At 48.2% G+C, this 20,773-nt stretch overlaps 1 pseudogene; it reads right to left on the bottom strand.

Annotated features, from left to right (window-relative positions):
* Nucleotides 1-3,254: 3,254 nt before the first annotated feature.
* Nucleotides 3,255-12,441, bottom strand: LOC124692547 (annotated as a pseudogene).
* Nucleotides 12,442-20,773: the final 8,332 nt, after the last annotated feature.

Here is a 20,773-nt window from a genome sequence, read left to right as displayed (position 1 = left end):
TTCGGTTACTTTTGGTGCATGCAAAGATACGAATGGACGGAAGTGGTTACTATAGATGACCCGCGACGATATCACGCGCACGATGGGATCCGTTTTGATGGTGTGCGAGCATACCTTTGACAACAAGGTAAGCATCCGGGTCATGCATATCGAACAGCTACTCTCGTGACTCGGTCGGGGAGCGAGGATACATTGCATAGCGCAACATGTAGCTGTAGGAATGGCCGATTGTTTTGATAGTGTGCGAGGATACCTTTTGAGAGCAAGATAAGTATCCGGGTCATGCATTCCAAAAGACTATGATTGGTCTGCGATAGTACATCAGATAGGATCGTTTTCAGAGTGTGCGAGGATACCTTGGAAACAAGGATATCATCCGGTGGCATTCGCATCGTATGGTTGCATGCAAAGATACGAATGGACAAAAGTGGTTACTATAGATCATCCACAATGATACCATGTGCACGAGGAATAATACATATGTTAGGATCATTTTGATAGTGTGCAATGATACCTTTGACAACAAGGTAAACTGTCGGGTCATGCATATCGAACGGCTACTCTCGTGACTCGGTCGGGGGGGGGGGGGGGGCGAGGATACATTGCGAGGATACCTTTTTTGACAGCAAGGTAAGCATACGTATCATGCATATCGAACGACGATGATCAGACGGCGATAGTACATCGGGTAGGATCGCTTTCAGAGCGTGCGAGGATACCTTGACGGCAAGGATAGCATCCGGGGGCATTCGTATCGAAACGTTACTAGCAACCGAAGTGTTACTATGTGTCAAGCGTCGACCGCTTTGTTATTGCGGAGGGTTTCAGTTACTTTTTTTTGCATGCAAAGATACGAATGGACGGAAGTGGTTACTATAGGATCGTTTTGATGGTGTGAGAGGATACCTTTGACAACAAGGTAAGCATCCGGGTCATGCATATCGAACGGCTACTCTCGTGACTCGGTCGGGGGGGGGGGGAAGGGGCGAGGATACATTGCATACCGAATGGTTACTAGCGCAACATGTAGCTGTAGGAATGGCCGATTGTTTTTATACTGTGCGAGGATACCTTTTGACAGCAAGGTAAGTATCCGGGTCATGCATACCGAAAGACTATGATTGGTCTGCGGTAGTACACCGGATGTTTACCTTGATGTCAAATGTATCCTCGCACACTATCAAAACGATCCTAACCTATAGTTTGTTAAGTACCTGGATGGTGATTCACAGTGGGTCTTAATGAGATCGGATGCAGATGATACATGACGGTGATACAGGATTGATGGCTTTCATGGAATTATACTATCAAAGTACAAAATTTGTCAAAGGTTCAGTTCGTTTAGCTGCCATGGAGACCATAGGCCTATCACGATTGTCAGATTCAGTAGTAATTCTAAACTAAAGCTTTTAGTTTGAATTAAATCTTGGCACCGCATATTATGTGCCAATAAGCTTTAGCACACATAATTCTCCCGATGCATGAACCTGTACTGGGAAGTGATTTTTCGCAATGAGGGTACACTGCATTGACTCTGTAAAATCTCTGAATCATGAGGCACAACATTTTGAACGATAGTCTGTTTACTGATATGGTGAAATATATATTTCTGGGTGATGGATTTGTTGATGTGGAAAAATCCCTAGTGTATGGGTCTGGGTGTACGGGTCTGTTTTACAGATCAACTACAGAGTTTCATTAGCAAGGTTAACAGCAATAAATGGTTTCGAGATTTTTCATCGTGCTCCATCGTTCATTGGACGTGGATTTCTGCTGTCTAAAATAAACAGTGTATGAGATTGAACGAAACTAGTCATGTTGGCGTGCCTGAACTGCAACTGGCATCGAAACATGGACAGTTTATGTGCATTTGGTACATAACTGACGAGTACTTTTGAGATATATTTCAGCACGAGAATGGATAATTTTTTCTTTGTTATAGCGGCACGAGATAAACAAAAACGTCAGTCGTTACTAATACAATAGACAGCTACGTAGCTTATTGTTAAGACACAATAAATACAAAAGTGGGTGCACACCAGGAGGATGCAACAATGTGTCCTGAATGTCTTTATACCTGAAAGGTTGAAAGATTTATATTTAACAACTGTAAAACATATACCAACAATGCATACTGAAACTGAGTTTTTCTAGAAATAAGACAATGGTTCCAACAGAAAAAGTAAGAGAGATGCAACCCAGAAGATCAGGGAACGGATTTCAGACATTGAGTTGCAGTTTCGACAGCAAACACAGTGACACTTACAGATGAACGGAGTTCAGACTAGCCTGTTCTGCACATCAACACAGAACTTAATACCAAAGCTGTTGGTTACTATGCCGATGCTTCAAAGAACTTTTTACGATTACGGCCATTTTAGTTGTATTACGTTCTAAAAAAGGAGACGAGCAGTTTTTATTCAGACGAAAAAATCGAATTCGAGACGAATCGAGCTGAAAATGCAGCAGAAGCCAGCAAAAAAAGTAAGGCTGGAAAGATAAATGTAGGCCCACGGGTGGTACTCCTTGCTGCAAAGTCGTATCGGAGAGGACGAGAGGAGTACCTGACGTGGGGGCAGACAAGTACCATCCACCCACCGGCTGTACAGGGGCACAGTGTTTATACATGTGAGGTTCCTAGCTTCTGTACACATACGCTGAGTGAGGTCAACGCTACGTGGGAATCTCCAGCCGAATCAACCGTTCCAGATAAGGTCACGGCGCCATAAGGTCCGGACCTGCTATGTAAAACTGCGGCGACACGGAGTTCTTATGTTGTGGAGTTAAATAAGAATACCATGAATCACTAAATTAGATCCGGGAACCTATAATGTGAAAGCCGAAAATGAGGAGTGGTGAAGCTAGACGAGAATGGCCAGAGCAACTTCTTTTGTGTGTGTGGAGACAGGAAAGATGCACGAGCATATACCCTACTGTCTCTACTCACCTGAATCTTACTTAATTAAGCAAAATAATTCAGGTTGGAGGCGGCGGTCCCTCTCGCTTGCACATGCTGCCGCTGATAGGAATGAGTAATCTCTTTGTTGGCAACATTGTAAAATACCTTATTTTCACAACCATAGCTTTAAAACTGACGAGTTGTCATCTTATTAAAAATTATACACCTGAAATAAGCTACAAATATAATATGGAAATTTACATTACATATACTCTCGTATAAATGGACCTCATACATTACCTATTTTTTTCTATAAAATTATAGGGTAACTGACCCAGATGTGATGTTATGCGTGCTATCGTGGCAAACTGGCTGAAGACATAAACTCTTGCTCCAGACTATACCTTTCAGAGATGCCTGCAACTGTTAAACCAACATTATTGATAATGTTGCCCTGTGCATCAGAGCTGCTGGCATTTGGACACCAAGATGACTCAATCTCTGTGTCATTTTTGGGGGAAGTTTGGCTCCTTAATCTTGTAGTTCTAAGGATTTGCAACTTCATTTCTACCTCTTTCATGGTAGGCCTTTCTCTTCCTTTAGTCTTCAAACATGCTGCTGCGATAGAGGCCATATCATCAATTTCATTCTGCTTCGCTTCTTCGATAACTTGGGGATCCATGATTTCCATTAGAACTCCTTGTTGAAGTCCTTCCACAAAGTAATGAGCCAAGCTTTCTTTTCTACCTTGGTCATTAAGAAAGATGGGCTTCTTTCTTATCAGAAGCTCCACTAGTATAACTCCAAAACTATAAACATCACTCTTCTCGTTCAGTTGACCAGTGTGGTAGTACTCGGGATCTAAGTAACCAAATGTGCCTTGTACAATGGTTACTACATGTGTTTCATCAAGTGATAAAGATCTCGAAGCACCAAAGTCAGAAACCTTGGTAGTAAAGTTGTCATCTAGGAGTATATTGGCAGATTTGACATCTCTATGAAAAATTGGTATTGCAGCAGCTGAGTGCAGATATGCAAGAGCACCTGCAGTTTCTACTGCAATCCTAATGCAATCATCCCACGAAAGCAAGCATTTAGCATTTACGTCAATGTGAAGAAGATCATGTAGTGTGCCATTGGATATGAACTCGTAGACCAGCAAAGGCACCTCTGTTTCAAGACAACAACCAAAAAGTTTCACCACATTCCGATGAATGATTTGGGATAGGATTGCAACCTCGTTAATAAACTGGTCAATCTCAGTTTGCTCCACTAGCTTGGACTTCTTAATTGCCACCACGCGTTGATCGGATAGGATCCCTTTGTAAACTGTGCCATGTCCTCCACAACCAAGAACACGGCTGGCGTCGAAGTTGTTGGTTGCTTTATCTAATTCCTCCAAGGAGAATATCTTTGTTTTATCTGTGGCAGTTTCATCTAATATTAGTTGTTCCAATAGAAGGCCTTGATTTTTCTTGAAGTGTGTTCTTCGAATTCTCTTTTGTATGCCTCTTTTCCAATTCCTGGTGAGTATGGTTATACCTATCCCAAGAAGTATGGAACCAAAGCCAGAACCAATTCCAATTGCGATACCTATACATCATGTAGTTGTTGTCAAAGAGTTGCACATTTTGAAAGTTGCTGTTGTACCTAGGTGCTTAAATTTTGCTTGAATTTACCTAGAAGAAGGTTGCGTCTCTTAGCTGATGTGACACATCTTCCTTTTAGTGGATCAAACTCTTTTCCGTGAGTGCACCTGCTGCATTTATAACCTCCAGGATAATTTTGACATGTTCCGTTGCAAATATTTATCAGCAAACACTCGTTGACATCTATAAGTAGTAAGTAAGTAAGCACCCAATGATACCCAAAAATAAATGGTAAGCAGGATGAAAACAATGCCATGGTACACTTGGTCTAGCACCCATCCTACACGTACGTTTAATTATCGTTTCTAAGTGCATGTTACCAAATACTAACATTTGTATGCAAATAAATGTCTGATGTCATATATGTTGATATTATTACTTGAGGCGAAATCTACACAATATTGTGTATACTACGAAAGTTTTGTCAGTTTGCATGCACGCATTCTATAAAACGTCATATACAAGACACAATATTTGTACTATAAGATTGAGCACGCACACAGAGAAGGTATTTAAGGTTAGTAAAGGGGGGAAAAAGCTCAAGGAAGATCCTCGTTAAGCCCTATTTTGGCATATTTATGGATTAGGTGGATGCTAGTTAAGTGTGCGCTAGAGTCATAGACCAACGATATATCTTCTTAGATGATGAAAAGATCATCCTCATGGCATCTGCATCATGTTATGCACACAGCTCAGTCAAGCCATGGTGTATGGGTATGACTTGAGGACTGGGTTTTCTGTATCCTGCTTGGACTAGGTTTTGGCTAGATCATGTAATTAAAAAAAAAGTTCATTGCTACATTCATCTCGAAAATAAAAAAGGGAATCAAGTCGCTCGATCAAGATGATTAAGGAATTGTTGACATGAATCATGTTACATGTTTCGCAGTTAATGTTTTATCCAACCATTTCATGCACTAGGAGAAATCATGTGTGTGTGGTTGATGACAAATTGTTATGAAAGACCTAAGTGTTTTTACCTCTGCAGCCATCTGACGTGTATGGATTTCCTTCAAAGCCTTGAGAGCACTCGCACCGATAGCCGAGTTGCAATATTGTATTCCCATGGCCATACGTGACACTGACGCAAGTGCTATTGACACTCCGACATGCGTACATACTACATACCCCTTCTATGCTTGCTCATAGCTACCAAGCATGTTAAATTCTCGACAGACCACCACATCTTCATATAAAATTCTTCAGATAAATATAGAAGATCGGCCAGAGGGATGTCTTGTTCTGCCGGATATCCGTCGACGGTAGAAGTACCGATTGTGACTTGTTCATCGTTGTAGTTTGAATTGTTTTGCGTGTCTCGAACACTCAGATATCCCTCATTCACTGAAACATTGGCCACAATGTATTCAACTCCCCGATCAAGCATTGTGATGTTTTCTGATGTACAATTAAGTCGAAACTTGTTAAGAGCATAGCAACCCTTTTCGAGCCCGAAAGGGAAGGGAATGCTCATGTTGCCGCATAATCTCTTGCAGCCAGCTTTAGGAACGGGATTGTAACCTGCTCAAGGTGGAATGACACATGAATTAATTAATAGTAAGTGCATATGTAAACAAAAAAATCCATGTGTTATCTAGAATAGACTAGATGTATAATATGCATGCACATATGATCTAAATATCTCTATAGAAAACAAGCATCTAACAAAACAATAGTTATGATGATGCTTATGGTTTGAGTCATCTGAAACGTTCAACACAATTTCATAATTTTTCATGCAATGGTTGCGAAGAAACGCAATACCTTCCCATAATCACTCATATACCTTAACAGCATATATCCATACTTGAGATTGGTTTTGTGCTTAGAATTTGATCTTATGTGACATTTACTCAGTAGAGAAAAGAACAGTCTCAAACCTTGATTGCAACCTTCCATAATGTAAGGATTGCCTTCTTGCGGCGCATTGCCGCTGGGGCACGAACAGGAGTATCCTCCAGAAGACAGATTCTGACAATCGCTGTTATAGCCACAAGCATATGTTGCCATGTTCTTCTGTGCAATTTCACAACTCGGCTGGTCAGTGATGGCTATCTTAAATGATGCCCCTTCGATATGGCTTTCGTCTATCTGACTTGAGTAGATGTCACTTGTATCGAAACTGTAACCTTCTGCCAGGAAAACTTTTACAGTAGAGAGCACATCACCTGATGGTGCCGAGATGCCACCATTGAGGCGGCCAACCATGAAGCCAAAGGCTCGCACGTCCTGCCCCAAACGGATGGAACAGGAGCCCATCCCAGGACCTTCACCCGACTGATCTTCATTTGCTTTCTTCATAGCCTCTTTGTCATCTATGCAAATACTCATGCAGGAACCGATGGGATCCTTCGTGTCATTGCCGAACAAGTAGGCACCCACGCCGCAGCCAACAACATGCAAAAAGCTCGATCTTCCACTGACCGTAACACCTTTCACAGGGGCCTCCCATGACATGTTATAGGTGTCCATACTGTTAGGGAATATACTTGTTGTATTACCAGGGGGCCAAAGGCCACAATATATAGTACATGTACAGGTGCAAATATGCAGGAAGCCCCCTAACATATGGGGAAACTACAATATACAGATATATACTCTAACACCCCCCGCAAACTCATGGTGGATCCACAACACTGAGTTTGGAGAGTAAAAAGTCATGCTGCGCTCGAGTTTGTGCCTTTGTAAAGAAATCCGCCAACTGCAAATCTGAAGGCACATAATGAACCGCAACAACCTCATCCCGCACCTCGAGCACGTGTATAAAAAGCATCAACACCAATATGCTTGGTCAGCTCATGCTTGACCGGATCACGTGCAATACGATAGCACCTGTATCTGTCGGACAAAAGTGGAGTGGGTGTCGTAACAGAGACCCCAAAATCTGCAAGCAACCACCGTAACCAGGTCACCTCAAGCAATCAACAAGGCCATAGCCCGCAGCTCAGCCTCAACACTCGAACGAGAAACCGCTACCTGTTTCTTCGTCTTCCAAGCAACAAGCGAACCACCAAGAAACACACAGTAAGCAGAAAGTGAACGACGATCCGTAGGATCACTCGCCCACGTAGCATCCGAGTAGCACAGGAGCTGGAGAGAGCTAGAACGAGGAAAGAAAAGGCGACGAGTGATCGTGCCACGAAGGTAACGAAGAACACGGAGGAGATGACTGTAGTGAACAGTGGTAGGAGCTGAGACAAACCGACTCGAATATGAACAGGATAAGAAATATCAGGACGAGTGACAGCAAGATAAACAAGACTCCCAACAAGATGACGATAACGTGTGGGATCAGGAAGAGGATCACCATCAGTAGGACGAAGCTTAACATTAAGCTCCATAGGAGTATCAACCGTGCGCTCATCCCCAAGAGCAGCACGAGCAAGAAGATCCTGAATGTACTTCTCCTGAGAGATAGAAAAGCCATCAGAAGTGGAGGAAACCTCAATCCCAAGAAAATAGCGAAGAGGACCAAGATCAGTCATGAGAAACTGATCACGAAGACGAGCCTTTACAAAGGCAATATACTCAGGATCATCACCAGTAATGATCATATCATCAACATAGAGAAGGAGAAGGGTGCGTCCACGAGGAGAAGTGTGAACGAAAAGTGCTGGATCATGAAGACTAGGAGAGAAACCAGCCGCAGTCACCACAGAGGCAAAGCGCTCAAACCAGGCACGAGGGGCCTGTTTGAGACCATAGAGAGAACGTCGAAGACGACAAACCTTCCCATCGGGAACGGAATACCCGTGAGGAGGCTGCATGTAAACCTCCTCACTCAACTCGCCATTAAGAAAAGCATTCTGAACATCAAGTCGGGAGACGGACCAGCGGCGAACGGAGGCAACAAGCAAGAAGGGTACGCACAAGTAGTCATATGAGCCACAGGGGCAAAAGTCTCATCATAGTCACGGCCGTGCTCCCGCTGAAAACCACGAGCCACAAGACGCGCTTTATAGCGCTCAAGAGATCCATCGGAGCGAGTCTTAATTTTATAGACCCACTTACACGTGATGGGACGAACACTGAAGGGGGAGAAACAAGATCCCAAGTGCCAGTGCGCTCAAGCGCAGCGATCTCCTCAGCCATGGCAAGCTGCCATTCAGGATGACGCTCGGCATCCCGATAAGAAGTCGGCTCGGAAACGACAGAGAGACCATACTGACTAGGAGAGTAACGAACTGGAGCACGACGCTGACGAACAGGCCGAGAAGGGGGAAGGTCATCTGCAGAAGACAAGTCATCAGAAGAAGAGGAAGAAGGGACAGAATCGGAAGGAGCCGAAGCCGGAGAACGAGGAGTACTAGGTGGACTAGACGAACGAGAGGATGGCGTCGAAGGGGTCGCATCAGAAGTAGGAGGGAGGGGAGGAGGGACAGCAGGGGGTGCATCCGGAAAAAGAAGAAAAGAGATATCATCCACCGGGTAAGTACCCGAGGTGGGGCGAGGATAGAAGGGACGCGTCTCATCAAATGTGACGTCACGAGAGATGCGCATCCGACGACCAACGGGGTCCCAACAGTGATAGCCCTTATGCTCATCACTGTAACCAAGAAAAACACACTCAACAGACTGAGCGGTCAGTTTGGTGCGTTCGCGAGGAGGCAGAAGGACATAGCAAACGCAACCAAATGAACGGAGAGTCGAGTAGTCTGGAGAAACACCAGAGAGACGCTCGAGAGGAATGCCACCCTGTAGAGCAGCGGAAGGCTGAATGTTAATAAGGTGAGCCGACGTAGCGACAGCCTCAGCCCAGAAATGTGGCGGAAGAGAAGAGGCAATCATCATAGCACGGGTGGTCTCAAGAAGATGACGATGCTTACGCTCGGCGACGCCATTTTGAGCATGCGCGCCGGGACAAGAAAACTGAGCGAGGGTGCCCTCCTCAAGCAAGGACACCACGAAGGTGCTGAGAGATATACTCACCAGCAGAATCAGCACGGAACACGCGAATGGGTGAGGAATACTGAGTGCGGACCATGGCCGCGAAACGCTGATAAATAGAGAGCACCTCACTACGAGAGTGCATGAAAAACACCCATGTGTACCGTGAAAAATCATCAATGAATAAGATATAGTATCGATGGCCCCCTTTCGAAGCGAAGGGAGCCGGACCCCAAACATCTGAATGGACTAAATCGAACGGTCGCTGGGAGACAGACACACTAGTAGGATAGGGAAGCTGAATCTGTTTGCCTAACCTACAACCCCGACAGAGGTAACGACCCATCTCCAGAGACGGACCCCGAAGGCCACGATGAACCAAAGACGACAGGCGAGAGTCACAAAGGTGACCAAGACGATGATGCCATCGCTGAAAAGAGCCGGTGACGAGAGGCAACAACCGGAGGAGAACCGCGCGATGAAGTGGCAGCGGAAGGAACACGAAGCCGCCTAACTCCCAAAGCCCCGGAGACCGATGGCTACGAGGGCCAGCTCCAACCAGGGCTCTGTGTGCGACGATCCCGAACCGCACAAGACTCGGCGTCAAGAATGACGCGACAACCAGAATCGGTGAGCTGGCTAGCAGAGAAAAGGTTCATCCGAAGGCGAGGAACATGAGAAACATCGGGGACGAGAGAAAGAGGGAGTAGAAAGGGTGCCTGTACTAGAAACGGGAATAGAGGTACCATCAGCCGTGACAACACGGACGGGAGAAATAAGAGACCGAAGAGCAGACAGGATAGAAGACTCAGAGGTCATATGAAAGGAAGCTCCGAATCCGGATACCACGGGGACGTACTCGACCGTGTAGAAAGTGGTGGTCGCGTAGTGCCGGAAGAGCCGACCACGGAACCAGCAGCGCCCGGCGAGGAAGAGTCCGGAGTAGCGAGCAGACCACGAAGACCCCGAGAATGTCCCGATCGGAGAGTGCAACCGCAGAAGATCCTGAAGAGCCGGCTCGCGACGATCCTGGAACCGCCGACGTAAACCGGGATCCCGCGTCCAGCAGGTGGAGGAAGTGTGGCCAACCTTGCCACGAGAAGTGCAATGAGGACGAGGGCGGAGACTCGGACCGCGAGGCTGCTGACGTAAACTGGAATCCCAAGCATCAAGCAGGCAGTGAAGCTGTGCTATCTCATGCGCGGAGAGGGGCGCTACTGGAGAGGTCGAAGTACAATCAGGTGCCGACGAGGAGCTATCATCCACACACACACAGGCCACCAAAGGGGGTGACGGAGAGCAACACGCCGATGAAGACAGAGTCGGCAAAGCGCGGTCATAACCACGTGAAGAGGCCGCGAAAGTCGATGTAGAGCGGCATGCCGACGCAGACGGAGTCGACGAAGCGCGGCCATAACCGCGGGAAGAGGCCGCGAAAGTCGATGTAGAGCGGCATGCCGATATAGAGGAAGTCGGCGAAGCGCGGGCAGAGCCGCGTGAAGAGGCCGCAAAAGTCGATGTAGAGCGGCAGGCCGACATAGACGAAGTCGGCGAAGCGCGGGCAGAGCCGCGTAAAGAGGCCGCAAAAGTCGATGTAGAGCGGCATGCCGAGGGAGACAAAATCGGCGAAGCACGGCCAGAGCCGCGGGAAGAGGCCGCGAAAGTCGGTGAAGAGCGGCGAGCCGACGTAGACGGAGTCGGTGAAGCGCGGGCAGAGCCGTGTGAAGAGGCCGCAAACGGCGACGAAGAATAGCTAGCAGTCATGCACGGAGGCAGCGGAGCGAAAGTCGGTGAAGAGCGGCGAGCCGACGTAGACGGAGTCGGTGAAGCGCGGGCAGAGCCGCGTGAAGAGGCCGCAAACGGCGACGAAGAATAGCTAGCAGTCATGCACGGAGGCAGCGGACAAATACCAAGTACCGAAGGGAGGCCCAAAGATAAGGCGGGATCAGCGGAAGAAGACATCGGATAACAACAACCGACAACAACTTTTTTTTTTTATTTTTTTTTTTGATTTTTTTTTTTTTTTTTTTGACGAGACAGAACAATTCCGATCAGATCAGATCGATTCTATCGATCGAGAAAAACGAAGCAGGAAGAACTGAGGAGAGCGGATCGGCAGCAGCCAGGGAGAACGGGAGCAGCCAAGCAGTTTCCCGTAAAGAAATTTGTGCTGCCAAGCAGCCTGGTGCGGGATCAGAGATGGCCACGCGCTGGCGGGCGAAGAGCAGGCGACGGCCACGCACGGGCGGGCGGAGAGCAAGCGAATCGGCGCGGGAGCGGATCGCGCGGGCGGGCCAGGAATTCGGGCGATCGGAGAGCGGGGCCGGAGGAGATCGGCCACGCGCGGGGAAGATCGGGGCGGCCACGCGGTGGGCGAGATCGGGGCGGCCACGCGCGGAGCAGAGGAGCGATCGAGTCGGGGAGAAGCCGGCGGTGGGACGGCCGGGAACAAGTTTTCAGAAGGATCAATTTTGCTCTGATACCATGTTAGGGAATATACTTGTTGTATTACCAGGGGGCCAAAGGCCACAATATATAGTACATGTACAGGTGCAAATATGCAGGAAGCCCCCTAACATATGGGGAAACTACAATATACAGATATATACTCTAACACATACCTGATATCATGGTAACGTTGAAGTGGATACCAGGGGCTTGAACTGTATTGTCTCCGGGATACATGCCCTCGATCTGAACTGTACTGTTGCCCAGAAAGAGCATCGGAGGATTAACGCTGTCGTCGCAGGTGAGCTCGAAGCCTTGCCGGAAGCAGCCCGGTCCTATCCCAAATGGGTAGAGGATTCCAGCATACCCGCCACATGTAGAAGGGCAGCCAGACAGAGCCAGTTCGGCAGTGGAAGGGATATGCAAGATGCCACCACCTCCAGCCTCAGCAGCCGAAGCTCGTTGCACAGCTGCCGCCGCAAAGCACAGCAGCACAATGGCGGAGAACATGGCGCTAACTGTCACCCTGGTGGAGCTCATCGTTGTTGTTCCGGCCGGGTTGTGTGTGGTCGTGGTTGGTTTTTCGTGTTATGCGCGTGCGATCCCCGAGTTTCAAACCCAACCCACTATATCTTGCATTACGCTGCCTCTGTATCAGTGGGTGAGTGGGAGGGTCAAAATCTGGATGTGAATGCACGGGATTAGTCCCGTCGGATCGATGCTACGGTCGTCGCCGGGGTCACCGGTACTTAGACGTGCCTGTGACCGGCCGCTACCCAGCGGTCGTCGCTGGTTGCTATCCTGTACAGCTTGCTGATGATGATATGGCGCATGGAAACACAGATATGATTTCAGTATGCTACAGTGTGTTGTGCCTTTGTCTCTGATATTTACCTCTAGCCTACGACTAGCTCTGTGGCTCAGCATGAGGATACTCCGTGTAATGCGGGGTACAGCCGAGAACCACACTCAGCTTCCGGGTCACCTTGACGGCGAGAGTAGTAATAGCCTACTTACAAATCAAACGGGTTATTACAAGTTAAAGTGACATATTTTCCACACGTCCAGTAGTCCTCGTGGAAGACATCCGAGCATGCCGTTTATGTTGAGGATACTAGGGGCGCCTTTGGTAGCCTGCATTGATTTTTTGCACCACTGCGTCAGCGAAATAGGCCTCCATGTATGTCGTGAATGGGCCATGGGCCATGAAAGGCAGATCGTTTAGTAGCCTGCGACACAGAGGGAAGCCAGACCGCATTGTTTGTTACCCGTTTACAGTACTTTCTTCCCTACTCGTACAGCCCACAACCTGTTTGGTTGCAGATAGTTGAGTATTGTGGTAACCCCTTCACTTAGAGTGGTGAGGTTACCCAGTACTGAATAACAGCGCACATCAGATTCAGTTCATCACAAAAGGTGCTGGTAATACACATCAACTACTTAGTGGGCGATGCATCATGAGCGAAGCAACTACTTCGTGATGCATCACAGGTTCATCACACGAGAAATTAGTATATACCACCTCGAACAAGTTCATCATTACAGACCAGGGATCGGGTTGTAGCAAGTCCTAGCTAGTGGAGGGATACAGGATCCCCTCCCAAAATCAGCAGATCATGACGAAGGAAGCAGAAGCACTAAGCAGGAAACTGGTTCCGGAGCCAGGTCCTAAGCCAGCTCCTCCTCTCTGGTGGCTGCAGCTTACGGTACTCGGCATACTCTGCTTCGTTGGCAATGAAGTCGATAGCCCTGACTAGCAAGTTAGGCTGGAACAGCTATGCCTTGCACACAAACCGGGGCGTGAAGATCGTCTTCATCTGAGTGTAGTTCATGATCGGGGTGCCGACGTACTGATGGTGCTTCGGGTAGCGCTGCAATCCACAAGGAACAATTGTTAGTGCGGACGACGTTCACATATATACTTTCAGATCTATGCATGAACTCAATGAGGCTTCGTACCTGCATGTACTCGTCCGCTGTCTCTTCATCACCGTCGTAGAAGCAGCAACCATCTTCGCTCGAGTCCAGAATGCGATCGGATGTGGTTGTACAGCTGAAGAGTGGTGACACGTACGCCAGCGAATGCAAGAATATCCGCGGATGCCTTCTTCACCTGCTGCTCCTTGAATCCCATGTTGAAGCAGACGCCTCTACCACTACAAGGGAAAGGCCTACCGCCGGCGAACCTAAATGGCCCATTGCCGGCGCACCATGAGCCCGCCGGTCCGAACGGGCCGGTGATAACTGGCCACTGCCGGCGCACCAGGCAGTGCGCCGGCGATAGGAGGGATACTGCCGGCGCGCCATCGCTGATTCGCCGGCAAAGGACTAAGTTCCACCGGCGCACCAGCAGCTGCGCCGGCAGTAGTGCTTCCAGCACTGGCGCATGCCACGTGCGCCGGCAATAGCTCATTTAGGTGCGCCGGCAATAAATTCGAAAATTCTTTTTTCAGCTTTTTTTCCAAGCATATTAGAATACATATTTGACAGCAGTATATATTTACAACACAGTTCATATTTGTACAGCAAGCACATGCAATATGAGAAGCACATAGAGAGTCAAGTATCATTTCGGTATCAATACACAAATACACAAGTCTCGTTCCGGAATGTTGATTCATACAACACATGTGCATATGCAACACCAAAGGACTAAGTTTCATAAAGTTAGAAGTCTCGGTAGTCGTCACATGTGTCGTCATACACCTCACAATGTAGCTCCTAACCTAAACTACAATCACATAGAACATGAACAACATGGTCACGATGACCATCATCACGAAGGCCATGGTCTTCATCCGGTTCCTCCTCATGTTCCTCATCTCTCCCGCTAGATAACGGGCGTATCTTCCTTCCGCCTCCACCCTAGTGGGGTATCCCTTGTAGCTGTTGCCGCTGAAGCGGTGCACCTGTCTCCGACGAGTCCTCCCGAGCCGTCGTAGACTCCAGGAACCCTCCCTTGTACACGACATATGTCGTCGGCATCTCCATGCACAAGACAAGTAAAACGTTAGTACCAATGCAATGAACAAGTGCCAACTCAAATAAGAGACAAGTAGTATGAACTAAATAGCATGTGCCTCATACTTTGTTGGTCGAAATAAATAATAACATACAGGGATGGGGTCAGTGAGGCTAGGTAGGATGCACAATAGATTGATATTTGTGGCCATCACACCAAGCCTCACTGGCCCCACCCCGGAGTGTACAAGTGACCGAACATTTTAATCATCGGCCAATGCAATTAAGAAGTGCGAACTCAAATAAAAGACAAGTAGTACGAATTAAATAGCGTGCCTCATACTTTGTCGGTCGAAACAAATATTAACATCCAGGGATGGAGTCAGTGAGGCTAGGTAGGATGCACAAGAGATTGATACTTGTGGCCGTCGCACCAAGGCTCACTGGCTCCACCCCCGAGTGTACGAGTGACCGAACATTCTAATCATCGGCGAACTCCAAATACGAGGCAAGTAATGCAAATAATTATTAAGCTATCTACGCCATAATCTTGAAATATATAGCAAAGTAAATGAAACAATAGACACATGTTCACATGCACATTCATACAACTAAATAAAAGCAACAAGTCGATTCTATTGGAATATATAGCAATTATTACAATACGGAAGTTCAAGGACATATCGTTCAAGCTTTAGCAAGTGTTCCCGTCGTAGGATCAGGTTGTACGCCTAGGGGGAATGGACGGCAGCCCTCAAGCGAGTTGAACGGCCTCTCATCACGCGACATCTCCAAGCGGAGTTCTATCTCGTCATTAGGTGGTAGACCGTAGCCGTAGAAGAACTCGCCGTACCTAGCGTTGACATCCTGCGAGATTACCGTGCAAATGAACCGCTGGATGCGACCCCAGCTTCTTTCTAATCTCTCTATCGTGGACATCCGCCATGTTTGCAAACCTGTTTCTGAGATTCTCTCGGCAGCAACATGTCATCTGCGTACTTTATGTACTCCTCGCATCCGAAGGATGGCGTACCACGCGTCCATCCCATTGTCTTGCGTCGATCGCCCGAGGCGGGGAAGTTGGTTGTGTGGGTTAAGACCAAGCCTCCTCGGGATTTCCTCTCTACTTTGAGGGGGCCTGCCTTGTTGGCGAAGCCGGTGAGAGCATCATTGAGAAGGGCCCCGATGTGGGTGTAGTCTTTCTTGCGGTCCCTACCCGAGTCGAGATAGACCGCATGCGAGTGTTGCGGGTGCACGACGATGAGGGTGCAGTAACTTGTCTCTCGCGGAAAACACACGGATTAAACTTTGGAAATGCAAATGGAGATATAGGATAGAATGGTGATGGGGGACTAGCGAGTGATTACTTACTCGGGAAGTAAGGGATGAGAATGGCGCCCTTTTTAATGTTCGCCAGCATGAAATCCTCGACCTGTCGGGTGGCAATCGCGCGATCCCCAGCCGTTGCGGATGATGCTCTCCCGCATATAGAAGGGGTCCATTATCGCGATGGTCGGCGTCCCTTCCTTAACAATCTGGGAAGACAAGCTAAGAGCAACTAGGCGAACCACACTAAAGTGGAGCGCTTGCATGCGATAGATGCTGAAGATGTCGTTGAACCGGATGAAGCACAAGTCCGCTGGGTACTTCTCGACGAAGTTCATGCCGCTTGGCACCTTCGCCACGAAGAGAGGGTAAGCAGGATCTTTTGATTTGAGAAGAATGTTCTCCACATGCCCGACGAGTCTCATGCAAGCTCCTCATATCCGGGGTGAGTTTATTCGAGACATGCTCCGGCAGCATCGGTTCACCCAAGTGATGCGAGAGGTCGCCAATTGTTTGGCAACTTGTCAAGGAGTGGGACCTTGTCCTTGGATTTGGCCGCCGCCTTGTCTTTGGCGTCCTTCTTATTTGCCCTCTTCCTCTTCTTGGGTTGTAGTGCTGGACCATCCATCGCCGTAGTGGCCGTAGCACGGAGTGTGTTTGGGCTCAGCATATTTTTGACGGCGGCGGTGGCGACCTCCTCAGAATTTCCTCCTCGACCGTTTCTTGAGAATCAAACAGCTTCTTGGAGCACACATATTTCAATGCCGGCGCATCCTCATGGACAACTTGTGAAGACGTAGGAATATCCCATTGGAAGTTCTCACGTTCGTATTCCTCGGCCTCTGGCGCAGCTGGCTGTTGTGGTGGGGCGCTGACCTCTGGCGCAGCTCGGCCGTTCGGTGGGGCGATGACCACCGGCGCCGCCGGGCCGTCGTGGAGGGACGCCGACATGTGGCGCCGCAAGGTGCTTGTCTTTGCTTGCCGTCGACCCCGAGTAGGTGTTGATCCGAATTAGGGTCTTCGGCCATAGCAGTACCCAACCCTTCAGTGAGGCCAGATTCAACGGACTATCGTCATCGGCACCATGCGGTTGATTAGGAGGAAACAAATCCTCATAGCCCGGTAACGCCCGATCCACTTCAACCCGGTAAACGTCATCCGCCATATCTCGTGTGTGCCACTTCTTATCCAGGGGCCGAAGGATGGACCCCTCGCGACGTCTTTGAGTTCGTCGTTTACTCTCATCGGAAGGTGCATGGCGTTGAGTTAGCCTCGCGACGACATGTGTATGGCGTTAGAGAGAGGGCAAGGATGACGAAACTAATATATTAACTTGATGTACACATTAGTTAATTACCGTGAGGGCATTGAGCTCGGCTAATGTCGACGGGCCGGCACATGCGGCGACGGGCGTGCAAGTGACGGAGGGGCTGCTACCCGGCATGGACGGTGAATCCCTAGCACCAGCGACATTGCCGGCGGCCGGAGGAGTCTCCATTATAACATTGTCATTGCCGGCGGACGGCGGCGCCATCGAGTTGCTGCCGTCGAAGCTAACCACTTGCATTTTCGGGGGGGGGGCCTTGTTTGCCACCCTCATACCACGCGTGTAGAGCGTCGAAATCTGCTTGGACCGAAGCGGCGACTTCAGCTTTGACTTCAGTGTACGAGCGTAGCTTTGAGTTGCGGTACCGGCTTGTGGTACCAAACCAGCTTGGACTTGGGCTAGGATTGAGTCCCTCATTTCCTCCGCCTCCCGCTCGCTTCCTCTCACTACGCGCATTTTTATCGGCCACGTACGACAAGCCGTAGTGACCATGCTTGTAGCCTGTACCGGCGCCAGCCACACGGCCTCTATGCGGCCTTCTCGTCGGTGAATGCTCATTAACGATGTTTAGCGCCCGTACGAGAGGCTTGTCCCGTGCTACCCTGCCCGTCGACGCCCGGGAGGAGGAGCCTTCGTCACATTGAGAAAGTCTTTGTGTTTCTTCTTCCTCGCGGAAGAAACGCGAACCATTTAGAAAATGTTGCTACTATTATATGAACGATACTTGATCTAATTAAACCGGTAAATTGCTTACCAGCTTTTTCTCCAACGCCGAGACCTTCTTGTCGTTCGTGAACCAAATTATGTCGGTTACGACCTTCGGGTCCGTGACAAGTTCCCCGGTTAGTTTCTTCTTATGGTACCGGGACCTCGATGAATCTTCTTTAAAGCGGGTCCTTGTACTTGAGCCAGGGGTTCTCAATGCCGGCATTTACATACGCCTCGTCCTCCTTCGCCCAATAGGGCTCCTTTCCCTCGTACCCACGGCTCCCAAGGTTGTGGTTGCCGATGTTAAGCTCCCGCATTTCCTTCCCCCACAACTTGCGATTCTTGGTTGCTTGTAGCTCTTCATTGGCCACAAAAGCATCAAAGTCCGCCCGGGAGACATGCGGAAAGGCGGAGTGGACCTCTTCGAAACCTTTGCCCTCGGCAATCAGCTTCCGCACCATGTACTTATAGCTGCTGAGGTGTTTGGTGAACTTCAGGAGGGCTTGTGAGTTCACAATGTTGTTGGTTTGATGACTGGAGGCGTACGCCTAGGAACTTGTATCGTGCGTGCAACCTCGCAATGAGCTGGGCTCGCAAAGGCGCTTTGCTCTCAGCTCGGAGGTCCGTCTCGTTGAGATTGACGACCTCTCGGAGGATACATGCCAGTTGGTTGCCGTACTCCTTGGCAACATCCTTAGGCTCCACCGGCAAACCACTGGCGGGGTCCACCTCAAGAGCTACTCTCTGGCATCAAGAGCTACTCTCTGGCTAAATCAGGAGCTACTCTCTGGCTACATCAGCATCAAGAGCTACTCTCTGGCATCAAGAGCTTGTAAAAACCATCAGCATTTAAATCCTACCGCTAACCGTGAGAATAAATGCATCAAGAGCTTGTAAAAACCATCAGCATTTAAAAACCATCAACATTTAAATCAGCTTGTAAAAACCATCAGCATTTACATCGGAGCTACTCTCGGCTACATCAAGCTTGTAAAAACCATCAGCACTTAAATCCTATCGCTAACAAATCATTTATGAACTAAATAACCATAATCCAAAACTCGGTGCATCAAGCGAAGGGCCTTGGTGGGTTTGTACATTTTTTCATTAAGCATTATTAAACCGGAGAATAATGCAGTAGCATTCTTTCTTTTTTGATCCGGAGAATAAATGCAGTAGCATTTTTAAACCGAGAGAACTATATGAATGCAATGCAATGCAACCAGGGAGCATTCTTTCTATATGCAATGCAGTGCAATCCATCAAGTAAATCATCAAGTAAATCATCAGGCAACATCACTTTTATCTCATTGCTTAAACCAGAGAACTCCACCTAATGAACTAAATACCACCAGTAGCGTTTTACATTGTAATCCTCATAGTGAAGCTCTCTGCCCAGGGTCATTTTTATTTTGATCAATATATAAAACAATAGGATCCTAGCTAAATGAACTAAATTTCAAACCAGATAACAAATTCATTTTCTTTTGTTTTTTCAAACCGAGAGAACACTTGTTCTTTTTATGAACTAAATGAACCTAGCTACTGCAAGAAAACTAATTTAGCCTTGCTACTGCAACAAAACTAATTTAGCCTTGCTACTGCAAGTAAACAAAAATAATTTATCCTTGCTACTGCAACAAAACTAATTTAGCCTTGATATTGCTAACATCATTTCATCATTTCATTTAACCTTGCTGCTGCATTTTCATTACAGTAGCAGCTTCGTTTTATCACATTTTAGCTACTGCAACCTGCAACTAAATCAACTAGCTAGCAATAATGAACTATAATCATTTAATACACATCTATACTGAGTTATCATTCTTGCAATGTTAACCACATTAGTGAGATAGATTTAGGGTATTAAATGAACCCTAAATCATCAAACATGTCATACTACAAGCATTTTCATACCGCAAGAATTCTAGAGTGTTGAGAATGCATGGCAAGTGTCAGTAAAATTCGACTACTGCATGCAAGAACTAAAATTAGGGCATGGTTTTTGAATGTGACAGTAACAGGAGCATCCAATTCCCCCCATTTCCATATTACTACTGCAAGAATTCGGCTACTGATGCAGAGAGGGGAAATCGGGGGAGGGACAGAGGAAGTAAGAGGGGGAGGGGAAGGTGGAGGAGGTCCTGGCGGCGTCGGGAAAGGATGAGGGGAAGGGAGAGGGGGGTTCTTACCGACGGTGGCGACACGGTGGCCGGCGCGTGTGCGACGCCCTCCTCCTCCTCCGCCGCGACGGTGGCGACGGTGGCCGGTGCTCGCTCGATCCTCCTCTCCGAGGCGACGGTGTGGCGACACCTGCTCCTCCTCCTCTCGGTGGCTCTCCTCCTCTCGGCGGCTCGGGTGCGGCGGTGGCGCAACTACGGTGGTGCGGTTAGCTAGGGTTGTGAGAGATGTGGTTTGGGGAAGAGATGAGTTTCGGCCGAAACGACTAAGTCATATGACTAGTCTTATTGCAGGCGCACCAGGTTATTGGTTCGCCGGGGACAACCTTGTCCCCGGCGAACCAATAACCTGGTGCGCCGGCAATAAGACTAGCCTGCTATAGCTGCG

Source organism: Lolium rigidum, chromosome 2 (assembly GCF_022539505.1).
Source record: "Lolium rigidum isolate FL_2022 chromosome 2, APGP_CSIRO_Lrig_0.1, whole genome shotgun sequence".
Lineage (NCBI taxonomy): Eukaryota > Viridiplantae > Streptophyta > Magnoliopsida > Poales > Poaceae > Lolium > Lolium rigidum.
This window is presented reverse-complemented; position numbering and strand designations above follow the sequence as displayed.